General features: G+C 36.2%; 1 non-coding gene across 1 annotated transcript; it reads left to right on the top strand.

Annotated features, from left to right (window-relative positions):
- Positions 1 to 314: 314 nt before the first annotated feature.
- On the top strand, positions 315 to 15546 carry LOC135685274 (uncharacterized). The gene is made up of 15 exons (XR_016144101.1): positions 315 to 2684; positions 2951 to 3010; positions 3492 to 3845; positions 4856 to 4963; positions 5280 to 5518; positions 10632 to 10810; positions 11077 to 11182; positions 11376 to 11710; positions 12192 to 12309; positions 12464 to 12555; positions 12908 to 13028; positions 13154 to 13507; positions 13781 to 13941; positions 14138 to 14386; positions 14797 to 15546. It is a non-coding gene; the product is annotated as an uncharacterized LOC135685274 (transcript).
- The last annotated feature ends 11097 nt before the right edge of the window (positions 15547 to 26643 follow it).

Genomic DNA, 26643 nt, shown 5'->3' with positions numbered 1-26643 from the left:
GGTATATCCTAGGTCTAGTCCTACACTTCGCTATAATAACTGCAAGGCATACACAATATACAATGAATTGAGTCTCGCTACCTTTGCTACCGTTTTTCAGGTTTAGGTATATCCTAGGTCTAGTCCTAAACTTCGCTATAATAACTGCAAGGCATACACAATATACAATGAATTGAGTCTCGCTACCTTTGCTACCTTTGCTACCGTTTTTCAGGTGTGGGTATATCCTAGGTCTAGTCCTACACTTCGCTATAATAACTGCAAGGCATACACAATATACAATGAATTGAGTCTCGCTACCTTTGCTACCGTTTTTCAGGTGTAGGTATATCCTAGGTCTAGTCCTAAACTTCGCTATAATAACTGCAAGGCATACACAATATACAATGAATTGAGTCTCGCTACCTTTGCTACCTTTGCTACCGTTTTTCAGGTGTGGGTATATCCTAGGTCTAGTCCTACACTTCGCTATAATAACTGCAAAGCATACACAATATACAATACAGTGAGTCTTGCTACCTTTGCAACACAGTCTCCTTCTCAAATATGCCACCTGTTGTCATATATCTTTTTTCTACGTTTATGCCGGCAATCTGTCATATTTGTTATCCGTACCACCGTACAAACTAGACTTCCAATGCACCTACGGAGTAACGGAGGAGAGTGTGTAGCCTAATTTGGTAAAATGGCGGACCACGAGCTTGCTAGCTTCGATGGATCGGAGGCTGTTCCTCAAATCGTTTCTCCGACTGCTTCTTCTTCAGGTATAATTATGGCTTATTCTTCTGCTGCTGTTTCTTTTTCTATATGAATTTCTGCTCTTTATGAGGCCTCACCCAAAATGCGCTAATGTCTAATAGACACTCTTTTAAAAACTAGCCAGTTTAGTCCAGTTTATTTCATTTCATTTAAAAAAATGAATAGAAGGGGAACCAAGATGATGCCGTAAATTAGAGACTTGGATTACGAGAATCAATTGAAAAGATACAATTGTCATGCCTTGTCTATCGTAAATTGCGTGAAGACATTAGTGAGACGTAACATTACACGCACAGATATTACGATGCATAGACCCTTGAATGGCATTTGAGAAGTACAAGAAGACAAAGGATAGATATTGCCTTCCAAAAGCTGTTGTAGAAGCTGCATCATAAAATATATTCAAAAACAGTTTCCATTATCATATAAGACATTTGTAGTTGTTAACCAACAATGGCTCCTTTTTTAAATGATCTATTTTACGTTTCTTCATGGACATGTTTAATGAATTCCTCCCCACCTAAAACAGTTTGAAATAGACCTATATATGATCTACTATAAGTTTTAGTACAATATATAGTTTTTCTAGAAACCGCCTTCTTCATGTTCACCAAGAATTTATGCCTATGTACAGAATTAAACTACTATTATAATTATTATTATACCCTTTTTACTTAACAATGAGTTCTTTCTAAACATATACAAGTGTAAGGTATCACTTTTTAATTGTATTGTATTATTAACTGCACTAACTCAATGGTTTCACTAGTTCATTAGGAATCTTCTTACTGCATAGCATGTTCCCAATTATATTATCCTTTGTATCTTAAAATTATTATAATTATTACTCTATTATTATCACCATTATGATCATTATTGTGCACTTGTTATGTGTATACATTTTACGAAACACATTTTGTAAAAGAAATAAACCTTAGATAGATGCCAATTTAATTGACTTGTAACACACTCTTATTGTAATGTTTATTCCAACTGTCATTTTAATTTTCAATTTGTTATTCGAAACATAAGTCGCCAATGTTACACTGCCTTATACAACAGTGGTGTAGAACTGTATTTCTTTGATGATATATTGAATGAAAAGAGTCTTGAACAATGATTTATTGCTATTATTGCTTTTGTTCTGTTATTTACCCAAACTTTGAGAGCTCATCAACTATCCCTTAGCCATAAAAAGCATCTACCATCTATGTGCAATGTATTTATTTTGTAGTTCTCAGTTGCAATTTTGAAATATTATAATAATAATCGTTAATACAAAGCCTTTTTCTAGAATATGATTCAATTTTGGCTTGTATTTGTGGATAACTAATAAATTACTTTCAAACACGAATTTACCATCTAATATAGTTCACGATACTGGTCTTTCTCTCGCTAATTAAATTTTTTTTGTATTTATGCCCTATTTGCTCATGAAATCTTCAAAATGAGAATATATATTTCATGCATTTTTAATTCCGGATTTTGTCTTACCACTTTACTTGATGCTTTACATACACTTTTAATTTGAATGCGAGATCCTTAAGAGAGATCCTTGCTTGAATTTTATCATACTCTGAATAACACATCATTGGGTAAACTGGAAATAGGTAATTGGAAATAGGAAAAGAAAAACAGGTATTGCTAAAGTATGCTTTGAATGTCTTTATGCAGTTTGTCTAAACATATCTTTTAAGGTGTGACAAATTCAGGATCGCGGTTCAGAAAGAAAAAATCCATGGCTGACCTCGTAGATCAAATTGATGGCATCCTTAAAAAAACAAAAACGAGAAAACCAATGGAGGCCCATACCAGGGTTACTTCATATAATCCAAGTGGTAGGGTTTTTCATTGCCAAAGCAAGAGGAAAGCAAGAAAAAAGAAGAAACAAGAACCTTCTGTGGCTGTTTCTTGTGAAATTAATAGTATGATATTTTTAAACACAGACATTCTTTACTAAATTACATTGTAGCAATGCATCACCCTTATAGAGCTGTTTGTTATTTTAGTATGTTTACATAGTAATATTTTGCATATTGTTACTTTCTACATCATACTTATTGCTGATGTGCTTTTTCTTCGATAAACTCAATGTCAGTGGTCTGTATTTGTGTGTTTTTATTGACATTAGCATTCTTGGAATCTTGTTATTCCTTTATGAAAGGTGGTGTTCTTTATTTTTTCTTGATAGGAGATTGTGCCAATAATTCTGATGCATCTTTTCCAGATGGTGCATTTGATTCCGATTATGGTGTGTACTTCATTTCCTTTTACTTTCATTTGAATGGCAAATTGATATTATTTTTAATAAATTTTTTTTAATCTTCTGCTTGTATTTATTTTATAGCATCAGTTCTACGCATTTATTTTATGACATCAATATATCTGGCATAATCTTAGAGCTTGGCCTATTCTTCCCTACTTCTGGTTTGTGTCCTCTCAATTGTAGAAATCGAAGACAAAATACTTCATACACGTGAAACTCAGAACAACTGTTGCTATAAAGTATCTCGATTTTGTCTCAATCTCGATAAAGTATCCAGAATTCAAACTGAACAATGAAACTTAATTTGAACTCTGAAAAATTACAAAATGTTCACAGCCGGGCTGTTTCTTTCTACAGAATACATTCACATTGTATATTACCTCTGTTTTGCATGCTTTGTGTTCGAAAAATACTCTCCCAGTCTTGAGTACATTTTGTTGAAGCAAGAACGTTTATCATCAAATAGAACTAAATGAAGTGGTGACAGAGTGCAGAGAGATCATTGAATCTGCAGGGGCTTCAAGATGGTCTGAGAGGCAGACTGCTTCACATGCAAAATGGGAAGAAAATAGAGAGTCTGTTACTGAAGCAATGCTGAAGGAACAGTTCCTCTCAGAGTCTCTTTGTTGCTACTGCAAACAGGCACCCCCCTATATCAGTTGTCGCCATTGCAGATCTGTTGGACCTGTGTGTGGGTCTTGTGACTTACAATTGCACAGAAGGCAGCCATTCCATGACAGAATGATTTCGAAGAATGGCACCTTTGAATTCATTCCTCCTCTTCAGTCAGTGAATGATGCTGGGAAGATTACTGAGATAGGTAGGTAATCGTTTGGTGGTATTTTCACTCTTGTTAGCCATTAACTTGTTACCATCTGAATTGTATAAAGCAACCTTTTGTAGACTTTTAACTTCTTTTTCATTTTTGATAGCAAACATTTTTTGTCAAACATGTTATGTTGTCTGATATTGTTTCGTTGATTATATATTCTTAAAGGACATTATTATTATGTTGACAAGTTGCTTTGTATTATCCCGCTCTGTTTTATTCTTATGCAAATTAGTTTTAGTTAGTAGTATTCACACGTTGGAAAATAGGACACGATCGTTACCGCATGCTAACCAGGAATAATATTTAGACAGAAACCAGCTTATCAAAGACACTTTAGAGACATCATCATAAGTAATTAAGTTTATTTTATTGTATTTTCGTATTCAGTTTCCATTCCAGTTATTCAGTTTATCGCCGCTGTAAGACGTTTTGTATTTACTTATATTCATAATTTACTTGTTTTAGATCGAATAAGATTTTCATTATACGATTGGGTGTCTTGCTCTAAAGTCTGTCCTGTGAGGAAACATACTTGAGGAAACAGATATAATTGTAACCTGACTGTTTTCTTCTAACTGTCAGATAAAGACCCAAATTATTCAGTAAAGGAATTTCTAACCTTAAATTTTCTTTTGTGAAAGTTTTTCTTAGAGGATCTTGTTTGATAGAAATTTATGTTTGCTTTGTTTGTATTGTATTTAGGTAAGTATATGTACTTTTTTGCATGGAAAATTTATTGCATTATCTATATATGCAATTATATATGTAATCAAAAGGCAAAGGCTGACAGAAGGAAAATTCTTTCCACAAGGGTGCTGCCCAATTGTATCAAACCACTCTTGGCCGGAATCAAACACCAGTTTGCTGCTTCAAGAACCAATGCTCATTCCACTGAGCCAAAGAGCCCAATGAAATGAGCAAAGCGGATATATATATATATTTATATAGATAACTGATAATTGGTAGTGTCATCTAACAGCATAATGCAATTGTTTCAGGAAAATGTGTCCCACTAAAGCCCCCTGTATGTAAGAACTGCAACAAAAGGACAGAAGAACATTGTGTCAACATTTCTTATCAGAAATGTATTGTAGTCAACTTGCAAGGTAACCGTTTTACTTTTTTTAAAATATTGTGCTCATCTGTTGCTAACCCAATATGCTAGTGAAGAACATAAGGCGAAAATTCAATATCGGTCCTATCTTTCTTCAAAGTCTGAGAATATTTTTTGTTAGTTTTCAAATCAATTAACTTTGTAAACTCTTTTAGGGTTGAACTATGGCTACCTATTTACAATCATAGAAAGAAGTAAGAGGGGCACGATGGCATGATGTATTTTCATTACTTTATGTTAAAATTTTGCTGGCACTTTTGTTAATATCAGATGATTATTTGCCAAAGAAATATTTTTTTTCCTTTTAGGACGTTACGATCTGCTCAAGCAAAATTTTTGCTGCGGAGATTGCATGGCAGACATTGACCCCTTTAGCCCGACAACCTTGATAGAATCTCGTTACTGGCCAGGCAGCATTTCAAATATCACTTACCTCTTTGACGAAGAACTTTTGGTATTTTGGGACAGGCTTAAGTCTTTCATGCCAGGAACCTCTGAAGCAGCCTTTCTCAAGAGCCTCGAGCACTTGTCTAAGGAAAGAAGCAGGGTGAGCTAAACATTTTTTGCGTTAAAGAAGGGAATGAAAAATTTTGGTTTGTTCAACCTATGAAAAAAATTTATAGCTATGTTGAAAGCTGACAATAACTCTTGACCAAGGAATCATTATATGAAATTGTTCCATCTGGACATGTCCAGTGTCTCGCAAATGTAAGGCAGTTCCTGACTGAACAGGCTCCATATTTGCCAGGGTGCATTTCATGTAGGTAGGCCCGAATATGTCCGGCGTGGGCTAAGAAAAATGCCTTGGCGTAGAAAAAAAAAATTCTGTTTTTTAGCGTGTCAGCGACAGAAAACCCCGAATATCAATGACTTGTTTAGAATTATTGGCGTATCGTTGACAGAAAACGGCGTGACGGCGTGGCGCATCGCCGAGATATGATTTGATATGCTTAACTAATCTCCTCTGCGAGGTGTTTTCTTTGATTTCTATATTAGTTTCGTTATTCCGTGGTCCATGGTTCTGTGGTCCGTATTTCGACACAAAGAAGGAAAAATCATGTCAAGGAGCATGCTGAGTATTATATGCACCCTGGTGAGTCCATATAGATAAGGCGTTTCCCGACAGAAGTTGGGATGACACTTTCAAACGGAAGTACTGTCACCAAAAAGAAGTACTGTCACATTTTCGAACGTTTATCATGTGGTCTCAATATTAAATGAAGAGGCAAAGCCAAGAACTTGCGTTCCGTTAGAATATTACATGGATTGAAATGGATATTGATGAAAACGGTAGGTTTTTAATTTTCCTGTGTATGTACTTGATTTTGCAAACTTTAAACAAGTGCAATAAGTGATAGATTCAAACAATCAAGAGGGGAGAAGTTAATGACTTAAAAGTACGTACTTACGCTCGAGGGAGGGGCAACCTCCAAACCGTACAAAAGCAAACAGTAGGGAGGGAGATCCAAAATCGATGGATATTGAGCACAAGTACTGTTTGAATGGCCCCTAAGGCCAATTAATGTGGAGGGGGGCTTTAGATTTTTCTCTATTTTGCAATCATAATAAACGTTTCGGTTAATTTGGTTTCTTACACCTTCACTTCTATGCTTCTATGGCTTCTTAATCACGCACATTTTTGTAAGGAATGAAATGCTGGCTAAGCAAAGACTAATTTTGGTTTAATCTAATTAGCTCATATTATTTTTGAATTGCCCAAGAAAAAGAGGGATCGCTTTTAATGAATAGCGGGAATAAAATGAATAAAATATAACAATTAACGTTTTTCAGATAATCAACAGAAACAAAGTCGTCAGCAAAGTATAGGAAAGAAACAAGTGATTTTGTCCTGGGCGAAAGGATGTGCAAGTAGTAGCAAAGAAGTTATCCCTGAAAAGAGACAAAAAATCTCGTCAGAAAAGGGCAGCTTTACTTGCTTGCAATGCTTTGAATTACACTTGAAAGGAAAAAGGGATGAAAGATAGACATCTGTATGCAGAACAGATCATTCAACTGTTCAACGTCATAAAAATAGATGGCACAGCATTCCTGGATCGAAGTTATGCACAATTGTTCCAACAGCTGCAAAAGAAGTGAGTTCATTGAAGTTAAAATATGCAAAACAGAACGTATCAGAAGTCACTACACCTGAAGAAAGAAACACCAGTACAACTTCATCACAGATTATTTCAATAGACCCGGTACATAGCACTGCAGCAGCTCAAGGCAAAAACAATCTAGAATTAGCTACGCCAAGCTACGAAGAATACCTTGATGAACTTGAATCAAATACTGAAAGTGAGGAAAATAAATTCATGGAGGCCCTATCACCCATAGAGCCCCTGGAACCCCTGGAAGCATGCAGCAACGAGCCTCAGTTGATGACAGAATCAAGTGACAAAGAAACATTGGATGGGATAGAAATATCTGGAATGGACACTCAAAGTACACTTTTATCTTTTAGAACTGAAAAATTAGATGCAACAAAGAAGAACAGCACCGTAGACATGGATGCCATTATGACTGAGATAAATAAATTAAGTTTAAAGGTGGATGATATTGGAGCAAAGCACAGAAGCTTACAGCAGCTTGTTTTTGAAGACCCAGAGACTGGAAGGCAAGTTGCTGCAATGAAGAAAGCCAACAATATCAATGAATTAGTTGAGGCATCAAAGCCAATTCAGTGGTTCTATGATGAGAAAAGTGGTTGTGCAGTTCTGAGATGTTTGCCATGTTATGAGCTTCATCTGAAAGCTAAGCCAACATTAGCCGATTTAACTCCATTACAAGCACAGCGAATCCTTAATCCAAGAAGCAGTGGAACATTTGCAACTGGAATTTTCTTGAAAAAGGAAATCGCGAGTCTGTTAATCAAAGGTCATAATAGGACTTGGTACCGGGAAAAAAATATGCTAATTGACCACATGTGTATCATAGGAAACGGCTCAGAGACACATAAAATTGCCATGGAAGCATACAAGCAGGCTTTGAAATCCAATAATGAAAATGCAACAACTGCAACACATTTATTTAAAGCGGCTATAGTGGATTTGAAACTTGGTGCAGCAGCAAGAAACTTTGAAGTGTTAGTGTCTTTACTCGCAAATTGCTCTGTAAATGTTGGAAACATTGGGCATGGCAGGAATCTGTTTAATGACATACTGTACTGCCTGGAAAAGTCGATGAACAAGAAGACGGCAGAATTCCTTAATCAGCCACTCCCATCAACATTCCTTCCTCCACACTTTTGGGTTACCATTGATAAAGCTACACCAGCCAGAACAACAAACCAAGCAGTATTGGTTGTCGCCAGAGATAAGAATGGGATACCCTCCCCAATACCTGTTGCAGCTCCTGCCATTTATACAGAATTTACCGAAGCCTCATATGATATATTGGCATTAAAACTTCTGGAAGCAATTTCTGATAATTTCTCCCCCCAAATTCTGGAAAGGCTTTGTGGTGTGGCAGCTGATGGCCCTTATCAGGCTTCTGGATTCAGAAGTTCACTTTTTCGGCAACTGGAGATCCCAGAGCATGTAGACAAAGTGATCGCTCTCCCCATAACGTGGGATACAGCCCATGTTTTAAACCTTGCTGTTACCGAAGTAAGAGATGCTAACTCACCTGGTGGAGAACATTTCCGTAGATTTATCAAGAGATGTAATGTGTTCAATCATGTTTTGGCAAATGGAAAGGGGTTTGCCTTTTTGCAGATGGTGGACAGTACTGCGAGACGACCTGTGTCATATGCTACTCAGCGTTTCATGAGTTCATCGTATGAGCAGTGGCTCAAAATTGAACAGAGCTACCAATCGTACTGGCAGGCATTTGAATTGTTACATCCACGGAGGGATGAAGACGAAGAGTGGCAATACATGATTGCTGGAAGTGATTTTGTGGCAGATCTTTTATCCTTTTTGGATATCATGGATCCTATTATTGATCTGATGCTGAGAGCCCAATCACTTGACACTCCAATCTGGAAGCTACAAATGTGGTGGCCTAAAGTCAGAGAAATTCTGCTAAAAGCTGTAAAAGGGAACCCCCTGGTCTTTCCTAGACTGTCAAAAGTCGAACACTCTTTGATACCTGGCTTAAAATTCAAAGGAGTTGAATTACTTCAAGGTTGGCTCATAACGAAAGATAATGGAAAAAATGCAGATGGAAATTCTCGCTTTACGTGGCATTTGCGTGACAGTAAAGATATCGAAGAAGATCGCAAGAATTTGGCCAAAGAGCTATGTGAAGCTTTGAATATTAGAATTGAATCGCTTGCTGAAAAATCACCATCAACATTTGAAGTATTTGATGCGGCGAAACTTGTTAAGCTTCACTGTGGAAAAAGAGTTAATAAAGAAATAAAATATTTTGTAGATGAAGGTGAGTATGAAGTATATGGAGTGGAAGAATGTAAGCGCATATTAACAACGATTAGCGAGCTAAAACATGTGAAGGAATCAGGGATGAATTTCGATTCAAGAATGGCGTATCTTTACATGTCCAGAATAAAAAACGCTGTTAAAGCAGGCATCTGGAATGGCAAGTGCCCAGAATGGTTTATTATAAGCCAAAATAATGTTAATTTACATACTCAAAATGCAACACTTGAAGAGTTTGAAGAAGAAGAAAGCAATACATTAGATTGTCAGTTCAAAATGGTATTTTCAAATGGAAAAGTTATGAAAGTGCGCTTACATGAACAGCGAATGTACCAATCATTTTACAACAAAGAAGAAATCTGTCACATTGCAAGTAAGCCATCTTGCGCTCTAATTGACATTCTTTTGGCTAAGGGAGGGCCTGAAGCAATAGCTGAAAGCTTTTACAGCTCAATGAGATCGCAACAACAGTCAGGAGGGCAATCGAACGAAACACTGGCTAGAAGAACGAAGCTGCAATGGGCCTTGCCGTCACTTCAAAACTGCAAAAATATTATCAAGGATGGGATTAAAACTTACATTCAGGGAGATGATAAATTGCGGCCGCACCGACAGAACACGTTTTTTTCCAGTAGAAATAAGGATTATGTTGTATCAAAGGTAATTGATCGTATTGACAGTGATAAAGGCCGTTGTCCTTTCCTGTCTGATAATTGAAAGGTACTCTGGTATGAATAAGCTACGTACTAATATCTTATATTTCATTAACTCAACTGTTTTGTTTCTCTGTGAGATATGTTTGTGCATGAATGTATTGCCAAATCTTTGAAATTACTTGTTTGAAATCCAGGTTTTGTTCTTTTAATTTTTTATATAGCTAACTATTCTTTAAATCGTTTTCGTTAATTTATGAAATTTTAAGTGAAAATCTTGTTGTAGTTCTCTTGTCATTCCTCTCAAACCTTTATTATACGATTCTCAAAAAGAGGGTCACCAAAAATATTCGACCAGAAACGTTGGCTGTTGGCGTGCTGCTAGAAGCACCCTTTTTTAAGTCCACAAGACTTGGCGTAATTTATGAGTGCCAAAAAAAAGTGGCAGGCGTAGGATCAACATAGAATGCACCCTGGCATATTTGTCATGGCACATGATTGATTAAGGTGAAGCGATACCTATACAAAATTTGTCATGATATTTTCCTCATGGTTAAGTGAGTCAATATTTTGTTAAGAATTACTTGTTACTTGATTGAATGCTTATCGCATTATATGATTGTAGCAATTTACTATCAACAAAACTGCTTTTTCAAAATGCTTCAAAGAATGGAAGTATTGCAGCATGCAATTCGAAGAAATGCAGATGAAAAGTTTGTTTGAATGCCCAAGCTGTAGCGTCGAACAGCAAGCGAGTCATGTTGACGGTAGTTGTAAACTGTACCGCTATAAAGGATTGGGAGAGTATGTAGTTTCTTCTTTCTTAATTAAATTTATTATTCATATTTCTGTACAGTTGTATTGATCGATCGAAAAAATGAAAATACGCAGGACTTTCCATGAAATATGCTAACTAATTTTGCCAGAAGGCTTTTATTTTGGATCAAAAGCTTTCAGAGGGTCTAATGAGAGCGTTAACCTTTATAGAAAAAAATGTCATCATTTTGTTTGGTTACAGCTCAAGTCATCTTTATATTCATAACCTAATTGAACCCTTTTTGTTTCTTTAGAAGAAAGAGGCTGTCTTATTATGGGGACTTGTTCATTTGTAACAACGAGGAAGTGGATAATGCCTTACAGACCATTTATGATAATCCAGATATCAGTAGGATGCCGGTAAGATTTGTCTACACAGTACAGCAAAAGTCGTTACTTTATATTGTTTTTAAAGAATGTTGATTACAGTTACACCCTTTTCTAAGGTTTTTTGCAGATAAGGCTGACGGGAAGTGCGCTCTTGTTTTTATTATTGCCACAACTTCCCTTCACTTTTGCATTATTTTGTATATTTTTCATCCTGTTGATTTAGGAAATTGAGAGCGGCCTGTGTGGATCTACCTTATGGAAAGCTGCTCAGGAACGGTCACGCAAATTTGGCAAATTGGACGAGACAGGTATCGTCATGATATCATGCCAGCATCGCATTGCACAGAAAGCGCTGAACATGTTCAGGGGTGAACTGTTTTCGGATACAGTTATTACCTGCAGAAGAACTTTTTAGCGGAGCGTGGCTCGACAATGCTTTATACCGATGTGGCCTGCAAATATTCAAAGTGGGTGCAAAAAAATGACCAGGAGCTCCACCGAATGACAAATTTCGCCATTGGAATGATGCATGTTAAGGGACATCCTGCTCACTGTGAGGTATACTTGCTTATTTAAGTATTAAATTGTACTTTAGTTAATTTGATTGATGATGATGATGATGATGATGATGATGATGATGATGATAATGATGATGAAAATGAATTCGCAACAGCACATAGATTCGGGAATATCATCAAAAAATTTAATCTGGTGGAACTTGTGTACCAGAAATGCAAAGGAATACAGGCTTATGAGCCAATTTCAGTTTGAATAAGTTTCATACTGAAATTTATTTTTCAAACATATCAACTTGTTTCTTCTTTTCTATAGCTGAATACTTATATCACTGTTTCATGGTTTTAAAAAAGTTAAAAGATTGTCGAGAAGGTTTAAGAGGCAAAGTGAATGTAAACCGCACAATCCAACTTACTCTGGCACCTTTTTCTATTTGTATACCGATTTTACAAAGTTTTACCTGCTTTGATATTTAAGCTTACGGTGTACTTATTCCTAACTTTTTGTTCTACTTGGTACTCAGGTTCTTTTTGGAGGACTTTGGACAGATGGTGCTAGCTTTACATCGGGAGAGGAAGACGAGCAGATCTTTAGTTATCTGTCGAGGATTGGAACAACGACAAAATACATGCTACCAGAAAGTAAGTATATTTTCAGACAAACGTTGGTTTACATCATATTTCTAACTGTTTTATTTTAATTTTTCATTTTAGTTGTTAATGATATTTTTATTGTTTTGCATAAACTGTGTTTTTAATGTTTTCGGTATAGTACACCTATTCCTCTTTTGTTTAGGCCGAGAGGAGACGATAACAGAACATGCAGCTGCCTGGAACCGGCGTAAATTGGATAATTTCGTTCCAGACTTAAACAAAAGATATAGCGATGTATACAATATATTTTATCCTTCTTTTTTCCTCTCCTATCTTTCTATGCTTTTGTTTGTGTTTCCCAAAATTGTTAGTCGTAGGAATTTTTTTTAGTAAGTCCTACAATGCTGAACTTATCTGTTAATTTAGTGTGTAAAAAAGAGTTTCTTCTCATAATAATTAAAAGAAAATTTTGGGAAATTTAAGAAACAAGTAAAGCTATAGTGTGACATGTTCTCGCTCTCTGTTGGATATATTTCATCTGCAAAGGCTTTGGTATGAAATGTCTGATGTCTCCATTCCTAGCGTATCCTAACGTCTCCATCCTAGTATCCTAATGTCTGAAAATTGACGTGCACTTCTGATCTAGATTTTAAGGAAACGTGTGGAGGTTAAACAGGACATAAAGAAACAGTTGGCTAAGTGCGATGTTACCGTGACCGCCGAAACGTATCAAAATTGGAAAGATGAAGCAATATTGAATGCCGAAGGTACTAAATTGACATAATTTGTGCTCTCAGAATTGTATGGCATTGATTGACACTTGCTGTCCAAAGGTTGCTGTCAATCATTAGACTTGTTTTTAAAAAACCTTAATATTCCTTTATGTTTTCAGTGGCACAGAACTCTTTGTTGTCAGTCAGTATATCTGATGACCAAGAGCTAGTCATGCTGTACATGCTTTTGAAGGAAAAGGATCAGCTACCTGATAATATGGAACACGTGTGTGATACTGAAGCCGTTGTTCCTTTGAAAATTGCAGTCCTTCAACTTAAGCCATTCGCCAAAAGTCATGCAGCACTTCAGAAAAAATATGTCAAGCTGAATGAAAAATTCGCCAGTAGCCAGAGCATTATCCACGATGGCCTAGATAATACGTACAAGAAGGTATATTTGTTGCACCAACGTCGTCTAGAAGCTACAGCCTATACCATAATTCATTTGACCAACTCTCTTAGTAGAATTGCAGGTTTGTAATTTTTGACGTTCTCGTTGAGCCATAATTGTTTTCATTTTTTCTCACTAAAAACATAATTCGGGTTTTTTATTAGTAGAAGTTGCCGTTTAACAATCAGCCATAGACCACTTGATGTCATATAGACAGAGCTGTACAGCTGTCTCATGGTTGCATTAAGTCTGAATTTCAGATTAGCAGCTTAGAAATGTCATGATCTATACATAAAAGCGTGCCTTCTTCTTTGAATGGAATTTATTTCAAGACCTCAAATGAATTGATTTGTAGATAGTAGCAAAAAGCGAAAGAAGATACGCGTGAAGGTTTCCAAACAGTCTGAATTGTTGAAAACACTTGTCTCCATTTACAACGAGACGAGATGTCATCGCCAATTTACCCCGAATATCGTTGATGTCCTGTTTGCAAGACAGCTTTCCCTGGAGACTGATGCCCTCTGATGAGATGAATGGTATTCATTTTTCAATATGCTCAAGAATAACTGCTCACTTTTCATTGCCTTTGCGTTTTATATTTCCTTTTGTCTTTAAAGTCAGCTAAACATATCACTGTATTCTTTCAGGGTATTGCTTTAATTGTATTCTTTCTGATCTGTTGGTTAAAAATGTCAAAATAAAGTGTTAATGTTTCTATTTCTGTTTTTTTTTTCAAGTAACTTCTGAACTGAAGCAGACCCTCCTGGTTTTGAACCTTACCTTGAAGAGGCTGAACGAGGAGTTGTCTCTAATTGAATTGGAAATGAAGAATTTCATCTCATTTTTTAAGGAGAAAAAAATGAAAGATCTACAGAAACGTTTAAAGGAGCTTTCTGTTAACAATTTATCGTGTTGGTACTTATTTGGTACAGAAGAAATCGTCAATCTTTACTCCATCTCTTAGAAGTCTTATCTTAACCAGCCTCGTCAAAAAGCTGTACGACTGCAAATGTATTTAACAATGCAACTAAATTGGACAGCCTACACGCATCTACGATTTTAATAACTTTCTATTTTAATTATTGCAGACTCCTTTGCTGGAAACTGAGAGCATGGAATTCCAGACATTCACGAAGATAATAATGTATGTTTTGTTTGACTTGTGACAAGTTAAATAATTTGTTGTATTTGTCAGGCCAATTCAAAATTTGTCTTACGTTCGTTAACTCTATATCCATCAATCCATGCATCCATCCATCCATGCATCCATCCATCTACCTTCCTTCAATCCTTTCTTCCATCCATCCAGCACTTTTAAAGTTGCAAGTTGGTCCCTAAACCCCCAAAATAATTCTTTAATCTGCATTTTAGGCTAAATATTCAACGTCAAAGAAAACTGATGATGTTTTGCCAGGTAAAATTGCATTGGTACACCAAGGTTTGCATTATTGTAGGAAGCAGGTTGTCTCTGCCTGTAACACATTTGGACCGTACATTGGAAAGACTGCAGCACAGGGGACTGCTGGCAACGATGACGACAATACCTTACAGGTGGAAGCAGACCTTGGAAATGATTGGTCAGACTTCTCCGGTGATGAAAGTTCTGCAGACACCTCTGATTTTCCGGCACTATCTGACATTTCAAGCTCTAACAGTGACACTGATGGTTTAAATTAACGTTCTATTCGTATGGGGAAGTTTAACCACGCCTATTGGGGGTATTTCTTTAAAGGAGACGGTTTATATCTTGTGTTCATATGTACTCTAAGAGAAAAAATTCCGCCTGATGCAACAATTTGCTTGAAAAGGCTCATGAAGGTTTCAGTTTGCAGTAAATTAGTTACCTTTTTGCACCCTATTTGCAATGAATTGAAAATGATAGATTCAATAGTGAAATGCGGCGAATCTTGCATATACCCCCCTGGCTGCACTTAAATATCATCAGGAAATCAAGAGCTTTTTTCTAATTAAAATTAAAGAAGACCACTGATACCTCATATAGTCGGCTGTAATCATTATAGTTAAAAGAATGTACGTTTTCTCTTCCATTTTATTCGTATGTTTTCATATTTAGCCTCTAGGTAATTGGTGAGAAACTTATTCAACTGTAATTCAGCAAGACGTTATTGTCAATTTGTTTTCTTTCTCGTCAATCTTCTCCATAAAAAATATAATTTCATTCCGACATTCCTGTTCTAATACTCGATCAGTCGAGGTGTTTACATAGTCTGCATGAAATAAGTAAATTCTCTTCTTTGATTGAAGAACAGATGCATTTTCATAAAAGGGAAAATACATTACACGAATTTTTATCGACGGTTTTCGTCGATGAAAGAGGGGCTTTGGATCCCAGAGCTATTTAAAACGGGGGGTGGGGGCATCTGCAATAACCGCAATCTGCAATAACTCACCTCAATATGTCTAAACAAATTTAACAGACCCATTATTATCAGCTAATAAGTTTTGATGCAACCTAAAAAATCAAAATAGAAAATATTGTTGCTGAGCACATAAGAAAAAACTATTCATGATAATACAGACGGTGTTGGTTGAACCCACAACTATCACAATTGTTAAAACAAGTACCCGAAAGTGTCAGTTCAAAAGAAGGGTTGAAGATTTCTAGTGCTGAAAGATTCTTGTTTAAACTGAATTAAGTCCTATAGTTTCTCAAAAAAATTCCACTTCAATTTTTTCTTATCAATACAGGGTATGGTTGTTCAAGACTGCAGGTCCGATTGTAAAATTTTAAGTTTCTTTTTCGGAAATTCACCTTGCCTGTTCAAAATAGTTACATCAACTTAACTCCTGTCAAAAGGAAAACAACCGGTCAATGGAGCAATTTGAGATCCAATGGAGTCAGGGCTGCACAATATAAAACGTTTAGCAGAAGGGTCCGCTCAACCTGTGAATTTTAATAATGTTCAAATTTTTTTCATTCGAAATCCCAAAATCCCTAAAATATAGAATTACCAAGTTTGATCATAAGAATAAAAAGATCCAATTGAACCGGTAAGTTTTCCAACTGTAACTGTATTTTTACAATTTTTGAAATTTATCCACAAAACATACAAGGTCACCACAAAATATTTCAAAATATGCAAAATCAGTCAAATATGTCTCAAATCGGTTGAGATACTGCCAATGAAAGATTTGAAGTTTGCTAACGAATCACTGTTATTTTGGCTCTGTTCATAAAGTTATGAACCAAAATTTGATGGGGGAAATAGCAAATACACGTGGCCATATCTCAGCCAAATCGTAGCACATTTGACTGCCTTTGCACATTTAGCAGTATTTCATGATTCTCTTTGAGGCTATGGGATCCAAATTCAAAAATTCTAAAAATAGATTTTTATGACGTCATCACTTTGGGATTTTCCAACCTTTGGGGGGCGTCAAGCCCCCTTGTTATTTACATGTCTAAGTTTGAGACCATCCATAGTAGGTTTTTTAACATACTTAATGGTAGGGGAAAAAATAACATACTTTGGGTGAACTACTCCAAGTGCACAAGGATAATAAGAACAGATCTTAACAAAAAAGCCAAGATTTTTTAGCGTAGGTGGGCAGGCATGCTGGAGCAGGGGGGTGTGGAGATCGTTTCTCCCCACTTTTTCGCTGATTATAAGGTTGTGGCATCAGATATAATGGTGGAAAACCTCAATAATAGTTTTATTATAAATTTCGAGAGGTTCTAGGTTTTGAAACTATATTGCTCATAAATGTTAACGCTTCCAAACCTTCATTTGAGAGTGACATCTTTTACTGGCAGAAGAAGCTGTTAATAAAGGACTAAATAAATGAAAGGATAATGAAAAATAGCTAATTTTGTAACTTTTTGATCAAACGTTTGTACTTTAATATATAAACCATATTTTGCCAATTGTTTGAAAAATCATTTATTCACTTTTGACCACAGCCACCAACTAAGCAGTAGCTTGGGGGTTCCAGCCCCCATTGAGTAATTTTCGAGAGGGGGTTTAGCAACTTATGGTATTGTTGGTAAATGGCAATAAAGAATTTTTTTCAAGATAAGAATCAACAAGACAAAATACAAGTTTATCTAGCTACTATCCCCAAGAAAACTTTCGCTTGGGAAAGATTCAATTTGAAACTGTATGAAATAGAATATGCGTCCATCTATCATCTGTTCCCAAAGCAGAAAATTTCAATCCAAGCAATGATGCGAAAAGAGTTAAGTGGAGATTGTCAGGGATATTAGGAAGCTTTGTTAACATTTGAAACTTTCATCAAATAGAAAACCTTAAAGCCCACCGCAGACGTTTTATTTCCATTGTAGATGGGCACAATCGGCGTTTCCTTAGAAGCTGTTCGAACTTCTATTTGGGCAAGGCCAGAAAAACATAAAAAATTGCTTACAAAGTTGATTCAACATAATTTCACAGCCGCAAGCAGAATATATGGTTGCTAGCAGGGACGCCTGCACAAGATCAAGGCAGGAGGGGCAGTGTTGGTGCCGAGGGCAAATCGTGGAACTTTCTTCTAACATAATCGAGCATTTCTAGGTGGGAGGGGGCGAGGGTGGGGTAACTTAAAGGGCCTCTCTAGCCAAAATTTGCAATTGCATTTTATTGACTAATCTAAAGGAGTTGAACCTGCTGATCACGAATTCGTTATTCGTTTTTCGATATTTTTCACAGTTTGTGAGATATAAGCTCTTGCATTTTGATAATTGAATTGAATTAACCAACAAAAATTTTTCGGTTTGGTGACACTGTGACGCAATTTTGACGTCACAGTGTATTTCGTTAGTCTCGCCTCAAACCGAATCGAACGTCAGCCATTCGCAAATTGAACACTGCAATTGTTGGTACTCTCAGTTCTGTTCCACCGGCTTTTAGTTTGAGCATTTCAGATATCAATTCTGAAGCCTTTAGTTGTTCATCGTTTCTGGAAAACAACTTGAAGTGTCAATTTTGATTAATTATACACGAGGGAAGATCTGGAACAGGAAGCCGTAGCTTTGTGGGCCTACACAGGTGATCAAAACAAAGTCGTGACACAGCATGGACACATTCCGACCCGCAAACTTAGAATAATTGTAAACATTGAATATTTTTCGATCCTAAAAAGCACCTGCTGAAGATTTAGATGCAGTTATCAACGCGTGACCATGACTCCTTCACGATTCGGTGGAAGATATACGAAATTCATGACGAACGAGAGCCGCACACTGTGACGTCAGAATGTCACAAAACTGATTCGGTGTTTGTCGTTTTTTCCTCGGAAAGGTGCAATTTTAAAGCCTTATAACTTCTCAACTAATTGAAACTGTACAAAAACAACAACTTTGCTATAATACACGCACCAGATACTAACTTTTTAGTCAATAAAAGAAAAATTTTTTTTTGGCTGGAGAGGCCCTTTAATAAATATCAACTTGAATCTGGATTTTTTACCATCAAAGATTCTAAACATAGAAAATTTTGACGAAATTACCCATAAATAAAAATGGCTATTAAATGGCCTTGTCACTAATCACAATACTTGGTTTTATACAAATTATGGCTGTTATAAATGGGCTGGTTGTAAAATTTTGATTGCCCGCTAAGTTTTAATTCCGATTTATCCTCCTTAGGTTCCTGGAGTACTTCTGATGGAATACGTCTTTTGTTAATATGCTATTATCTTTGCCGCTCTCCCTCTTCTGGCCGACCTTGTCACAGACAAACTTTTCATTCTCTGCATTTTCGTGCTGGTGTTATCATCTTTCTAATATTTTCTAACGAGAGTAGTCCAAGTGGTCATCAATTATCGATAAGATTCTATAGAATTTTCTTATATTTCATGACACTTCTTGTCCCCTCTGCCCTTTTTCGAAGAGGGCAGGAGAGGCAGCTGACCCTCCAGCCCCCCTGTGTAGGCGCCCCAGGTTGCTTGAAAGCCCACAAAAAATCATTGAATATTTATTCCTGTTGGTTATTGCAACATTTTCACCCTGAAAAGCTTTGAAGGCTTTATACAAGGTGAAATATCATCCTTTTAAGATGAGACCAAAATATATGGCTTATTTAAAATCTGTTCTGTAAACAATCCTTTTTGAATTCATGCAAACATTATTTGGTAGAATTTTGTAGCGATTTGGTAGAGCCTTAAAAACGCTCACTTCTTGTCGTTTATTGTTAATCAAAGTGAATATTAACAAAGTCCTGAAAAAACAATAGTTTAAATAAGCGTAAAAATCTAACCAGCAGATGTCTTTTCTTTGGTAAAATTTTTTGGAAAACATTGCTATAAAATGGGACCTTGATGCGTCTGCATGCAGTTCAAATCCCAATCCCTCCCTCTATTCTCTAACAATTTTCCTTATCACAGGAGAAACCATTTGTAAAGATGAAGCATGTCATTAATGTAGGAAAAACGGCAAAAATATACAAAAAAACAGTTTGAAGGGATTTCCCAAATCGATAAAAATTATTTTGTAAAAATGCTAAGAAACATTTTCAATCTATAATATACTATCAAACGTGCATCAAAGGCACGCATTTGTCTCCAATTCGTTTTCTAAAGGTAGGGGTATCGCATATGAATGGAGCGCGACATGCCCCTAATACAATGAAGGAAATCGACCTTCAAATTTTACAACATGTAAATTTACATTGGCTCGTCAGATATTAAATAACGAATGACTCAAAAGTAGTGAAAAGATGCCTTTTGATTGGAATTATCAAGTAGTATTATGATGAGGCCGACCAAGTCTACCAAACCTGAGGACTTGCATCTAGACAGGTGGAATCAGACGGTTATTTCCAAATGTCTAAAGACGAACATGAATTTTAAAAAATAAAGTTAAACAAACCTATGCTGACGCTATATGCTTCTTAGTAAAGTTATTTATAAAAAATTTTGATACGTTTCTGTGTATTATATGGCCAATATATTACTTTATTGTCTATTATTAGTCTTTCCAAGTCAATCCCAAGTTTTGATAAGACCATTTAGTGCTGTAGTTATGCAAACTTCAAAGAAATAATCATAGACTTTTTAGTGTATCAATAAGCTAAACTTTTTCTAAGCTAAACTTCAAACTAAATAACTATTGACTTTCGACTGGAATACATGCGAGAGCATCTTGTACCAAAGCAGGCAAAAGATGCTCTTCTGGCTCCCAAGAATTTGAGCTCGGCTCCCAGTCCAGCCATTTAATAAAAAATAAAAGCTTCCCATTTGCTTCTTTTCTTTTTCTTTCCACTCTCTCCACTTTCCAAAATTTGACCTTCTTTGTTGCTGAAAGAAAAAATGCAATTAAATACTAGGTTGATGCAAGAAATAAATAAATGCGTATCCAAGTCCTAATTTTAATGTTGCATCCAGATTAAGTTGTGGAAACAACAATTTTAAAAAGCATATAAAAAAATAAGACATTCACCTCTGCTTCCTCTATTCTTCCGTTCTGTTGTGGAGAAATACAAATAGAAAAAAGGTATTGAAATTTTGAGGTTTAACACAACTAAATTATCTTTTTGCGGTACAGAATTTGAAAATGGCTTTGAAAAAAGCAAACATTTTATGACATTTTACGATAATTGGCAGAGACCGGTCGTCCTTCCATCTAGCAGTTTTGGAGTAGATCTACATAAAAACGAAAAAGCCGCCATTGTGTAGACAGAAGGAGTTCGTTTTGTCTCTTGGACTCCATTGGTAATTTTTCTTTAGGCTCGCTGCACTAATTGGTCAACTATACCCGTCTTGTGCTTGCGTTTTCTGATTGGCCTATTTCGATCCACAACTGGGTATATATTTTCCATCGTGTTCATTCAGAACCTTATTCTTACGTTTTATGCTCTGAGGAATGTCAGACGAAAAAGCTTTTAGTATGTTGTAAAATGTTTGCTTTTTTCAAAGCCATTTACAACTAAATTAGTAGAACAAATGCAAATCAGCAAACATGCCCAAATTTCCGAACCAATTTACATTATGAAATAAAAGAACAAACATTAAACACATATTCAAAAGGGGTACTCGATCATCACTAAAATATATTCTTGAAAAAGGCTTCAAGTTTAAACAAAACAGAAAACAATGAACAGTTGTAAATAAATTGTGAACCAAAGTGAATTTTCAAAAGGATATTTAAGTTATTGAAGCATCGCCAATATAACAAAGCAGTAGCAAATATTGAGTTTCTCACCCTCCCTTGCAACATCATCAATTTCTGAAAATAAAAGCAATGGATTGTAAATCAATTGTAATCAACCAAAGTGAATTTCCAAAAGTATATTTAAGTTATTGAAGCATCATTTTCAGCATGTCAAAATCTATAGGTATGCCAATTTTCATGCTTTCTTCACTAAATGCACGATTGTTATGGCTTTTTCTCCACTACAAGAAGTTTTCTGTTGCCAAAGATAATAATTTTACATTCTTTGATGTCCGCATGAAAGCTGCCATGAAGAATACTTTGCATAAAGTTCTTGTTGTTCTTTCAAATTCAATCGGTGATGTTTGCAGTGCAGCATGTACATGTCAAGCTTGAATTGGTTTAGGTGGTTTTGGTAACTGTAATCACGTTGGTGGTGTTCCGTTCTTTTTGCCCTGGAAGATTTTAACAGAAAAGGGTATCAAGACTGCCCAAAGCATTCCAAAGTTTCCTGTATTTAAAAGTTATCTTCCTGGAATGTTCCTGTTTCACTGAAGTCTATTTTGCTGCAATCTATTGATGAAATTGTTATTCAGAAATTTAGATTGGCAAAAGATAATATTATTCCCAAGAAATCGAAATGCTATGATCCAGAAGCACCGGAAGACCAAAAACTGGATGAGGAAGGACTTGAAAAATTGAAGTCAAAGCTTGCAAGTTGTTTGCCAAACAGTACCTGTTTTTCTTTTTACAAGCTGAAGGAGTCAGCCTCTTCTATTTCAACTGAAATTGTATCATCTTTGAATAATCGATAATCGTATCATAGAATCATATACGATAATTCTGATGTTAATTTGTGTATTCTTGAGGACTCAGTTCCATTCAATAATTTTTATGATATATCTTGTCCTGATTTCAAAGGGATGATGGAATATTTTTGCAGCACAAAGAGTAACCTTGGTGAAACAGAGATCAAGGAGATATAAGAATTAACTCGAGGCCAAGCATCAAATGAAACATGGAAATTGCATCGAATGTACCGCATAACTGCATGAAATCTCTATACTGCTGCAGTGAACTCTGTTGAACCATCAAGAAAGCTTCATTCCATGTACTACTCTTCTTTTTCCTCTGCCAGTACTCAATATGGAAGGACTTTTGAATCGCATATTCGCTCTTTGTATTCACAAGAACTGTCAAAGGAAGATGGCTGTAACATTTCAATCGAAGAGCCTGGCCTTATTATATCAAAAACTCATTCCTATCTTGGTGCATCTCTTGACGGAATTGTAAAATGCAATGGAGACGTTTAGGGGATTGAAATCAAAGCACCATTTTCAAAATTTAATTCTCCTCTCTCTATGGCAAAATATTTTTTCTAATGAAAAAGAATGAAGTTATGAAGCTCAAAAGGAACAGTAAATGCTTTTTTCAAATCCAAGGACAAATGTTTTCCAGTGGTATGAAAAGGATAGATCTAGTTGTTTGGTTTGGTGATGACCACCCATTATTCATTGAAACCATTAAATACGATGAAAATTTTATGCAAACATCTGTTCTGCCACAGAAATTTTTTTACCGCATAGCTGTTTTGCCAGAGTACCACACCAGGCATGTTCAAAGAGGAGAAAAACTTTATTTACAGGGTGGCTGGGAGAATTTTTTCAAAGAAAAAGAAGAATATAACAAAAGAGTCATAAAATTGTTTTGTTTGTACAGATAAACAAGATATAATTTCAGACACTGACAGTTACAGGTGTGAGGCTGGCTCAGTTGTTAGAGGCACTGACTACAGATCCATGGGTCCGTGGTTCGAGTCCCTGACATCACCAAACATCCACCCAGATTGAGGAAAGTCACCAGCTCTCTGTAAATCCAGGAGTAGGAATCATAAGGTGTGGTCACAATGGGAGGAAGGACCAGGACACTGCTCGATAAGCATAGCTTCTCAGTGTTCTAATCATTTAAAAAGATACGAAGAATCTGATCCTAAATTCGTTTGCAATGTTGTTAGATCTCTATAAGATGAAGCCTTCGAAGTTTAAGAGAAACTTAAGGGTTGTTTTTAGGAAGGAGTTTTTAACATGAGAAAATGGGCCTCAAACGATCAAGATCTACTCAATTGAATTCACCAGTCCGGAAAAGTTTTTACTGGTGCAGAAAAATTAACTGATGGGTCGAACTATACCACGCTTAGAATTAATGGCAGCCTTGACGCTAGCTCAATTGATATCCTCAGTTCATAAAGCACTGAGCAATTCTTGTGACATTCAAAACATATTTTGTTGGTCTGATTCTCAAGTTGTTTTGTATTGGATCCACGATGACACAAAATTTCAAACACCATTTGTTCAAAGTCGCTTAAAACAATTAAGGTTGTTAATCGCGAAAGAAAAATGGGGTTACTGCCCTTCTCACACAAATACGGCAGATATCGTTCTCAGAATTCGTTCTCAGTAGCCTTCTCAAAATTATCAAAAAGTAGCCTTTGGTGGAATGGACCAGATTTCCTTACAAAGGAAGCAGAACACTGGCATAAATTCGAAATGTCTCAAGAAAACAAAATTAAACAAAAGGTTTCGCAACACGAAGAAAGCTCAAATGTTTTGATTTCAACAGCTAAACCTGCCGTTAGCTTAAACTCAGTTATTGCTTGTGAAAATTTCAGCTTGTGATAACGAAGCTAAAACCCGCTGGGCCATAGAAGCTCAAAGTTCATTCAAAAATGACCAAAGTTTCAACGAAACATAGAAAAATTTGAGTGGTTTCAGATTCGCAAAGGGTTTTACGTGTAGGAGGTAGAATTGACAACGCTCCTTTATCATACGAAACCAAGTATCCTGTCTTGTTGCCAAGGGGACATCATCTTCCTTGTTTAATTGTTACAAAAAGTCATGAAGCTGTAAAACACAACGGGATAAGAGAAACTTTAACGGAACTATGATCTGATTATCAGATAAGCAAAGGTCGGCAACTAGTTAAATCGATTTTATCGAAATGCGTTACATGTAAGGAATTGAATGGAAAGCCGTATGATACACCTTGCGCACCTCCGTTGCCACCTTATTGTGTATCTGAAGACGCTGCATTTTCGCAAATCGGTATAGATTTCGCAGGACCCTTATTCGTTCGCAACATTTACAACAATGATAATCAATCTTCCAAATGCTACATTGCCTTGTTTTCATGTGCTAGTACGAGAGAAATACATTTAGAACTTGTTCCAGATCTTAGTGGAAGTACCTTCATTCGTGCGTTGAAATGATTCATATCTCGTCGAGGCATACCAGCGCGAATTTTGTCAGATAATGGAAAACATTCATCGATTGTGCTGTGCAAAAATTTGTAAATAGTAAAGGTATTGTCTGGAGGTTCAATATTCCGAAAGCGAGTTGGTGGGGTGGTATATTCGAAATTATGATAAAACTAACAAAACGATGTTTGAGAAAAACGCTAAAAAACGCTCTCTTGACATACGAAGAATTAGAAAACGTTCTAATCGAGACTGAAGCGATACTTCACCCGTGCCTGCTTACCTTTGTTTACAAAGACGTAACACAGATGCCATTAACGCCATCATGCCTAGTTACAGGTCGCAGGTTACTCGATAAATACAAGATTACGCAAAACAACGCAGATTCAGATAAAACTACATTAACTACACGCGCCAAATATCTCGAAACACCTCTTGGGAGATTCGTTACACAGTGGAAAAAAGAATATTTGACTTCGCTTCGTGAAAGAAATACTTCAAAAGGAAAACCATTACGAAGGATTCCAAAAGAAGGAGATATAGTTCCGATTCACAACGATAAAACGCCGAGACAGAAATGGATACTCAGAAAAATGATATCACTCTTACCAGGGTGAGACAACATTGTACATGCAGTAGAAGTACACACAACAGACAATTCGGGGAAAGTTGTAGTTTTGAAACGCTCGATACAGCACTTGTATCCTATAGAGGTTCAAGATTATTTAGAACAAGTCGATCAAGACAAAGTACCAGAAGAAGAAGTGGATGTACAAATGGCAATGATACGCGATGAAGATGTCACAACTTTTATTAAAGGACGCTAATGAATTCCTTTTTTCATTGTAATATGAATTTATGTAAATTCAACATTGCTTTTTTTATTGATCGAGTAATTAATCAAAGGGGGGAGGATAAAGGAAATCGATTGGTCATGTGATTGATGACATGCAATTCAACTCATTCGAAGAAACAGGCAGACAAGGAGACACAACTCACAAGATGAACGCTACGCTAGAAATAATCTCACTCATGGAATATGTCGTTTTAATGTAAAGTTCGCAGTATCAAGGAGTCTTTTTATAAGTTAATAAATAGAACACTCCCAGTACTTTTTCGCTTTTGTCTTTTTATACATTATTAACAAGGAACCGGGAACCTTTCTGGAGTTTCGTCTCTATTAGAGGGATGAGGCATTTTTTGTACAGCGCAGGGTCATTTACTTGATCCCCCACAGATCTCCTCCTTGGCATAGAAAGAACTATAAACACTTTGTTCATGCAATCTCACAATATGCCTGCTTTCATCACTAAAGGTCATCTCAAACATTGATTCAAAGCATGTTGTTGATACCACTGGTTGTAGCGATATTAGCTCTACATCTAGCTGTTTAATTGGTTTATTGTTACCATCAATGAACAATTCAGGGCAAAATGACTTCCAAAGGCCTGCAAAACAGCTTCTTTTAATCGACTCATGTACCGATGCGCAAGTCTTGTATCAAAGTTCATCTCTGACTCCACGATATGCTGCATTTTTGAAACTACCTCCATCATCTTCTTGCACTCTTCAACGCCATAACTATTTTAATCACCATCTGGAATCGTCAAACGCACTTCTCCATCAATTCTTCTGCCACAGTGAAGATCAATAAGTGTAGCAGCATCAAAAATTTGCAACACTGGAAAGCATTCATCAGATGTAACGGATGTAATTCTCGCATCCACTGCTTGTAATAAATCATTTGCAAAATTTCTGTGGTCCTATTCTATATCATCACCTTCCCTCATGGACCAGCTGTACACTTTGCCTTTCCTGTCAATCTTTTTAATTAGCCAGCCTGGTAAAAGGGTGACTCCTT

This window comes from Rhopilema esculentum, chromosome 9 (genome assembly GCF_057945365.1).
Source record: "Rhopilema esculentum isolate cy_ngs chromosome 9, ASM5794536v1, whole genome shotgun sequence".
Classification (NCBI taxonomy): domain Eukaryota; kingdom Metazoa; phylum Cnidaria; class Scyphozoa; order Rhizostomeae; family Rhizostomatidae; genus Rhopilema; species Rhopilema esculentum.
Note: the sequence above shows the minus strand (reverse complement) of the source record. Positions and strands in the feature narration are given on the sequence as shown.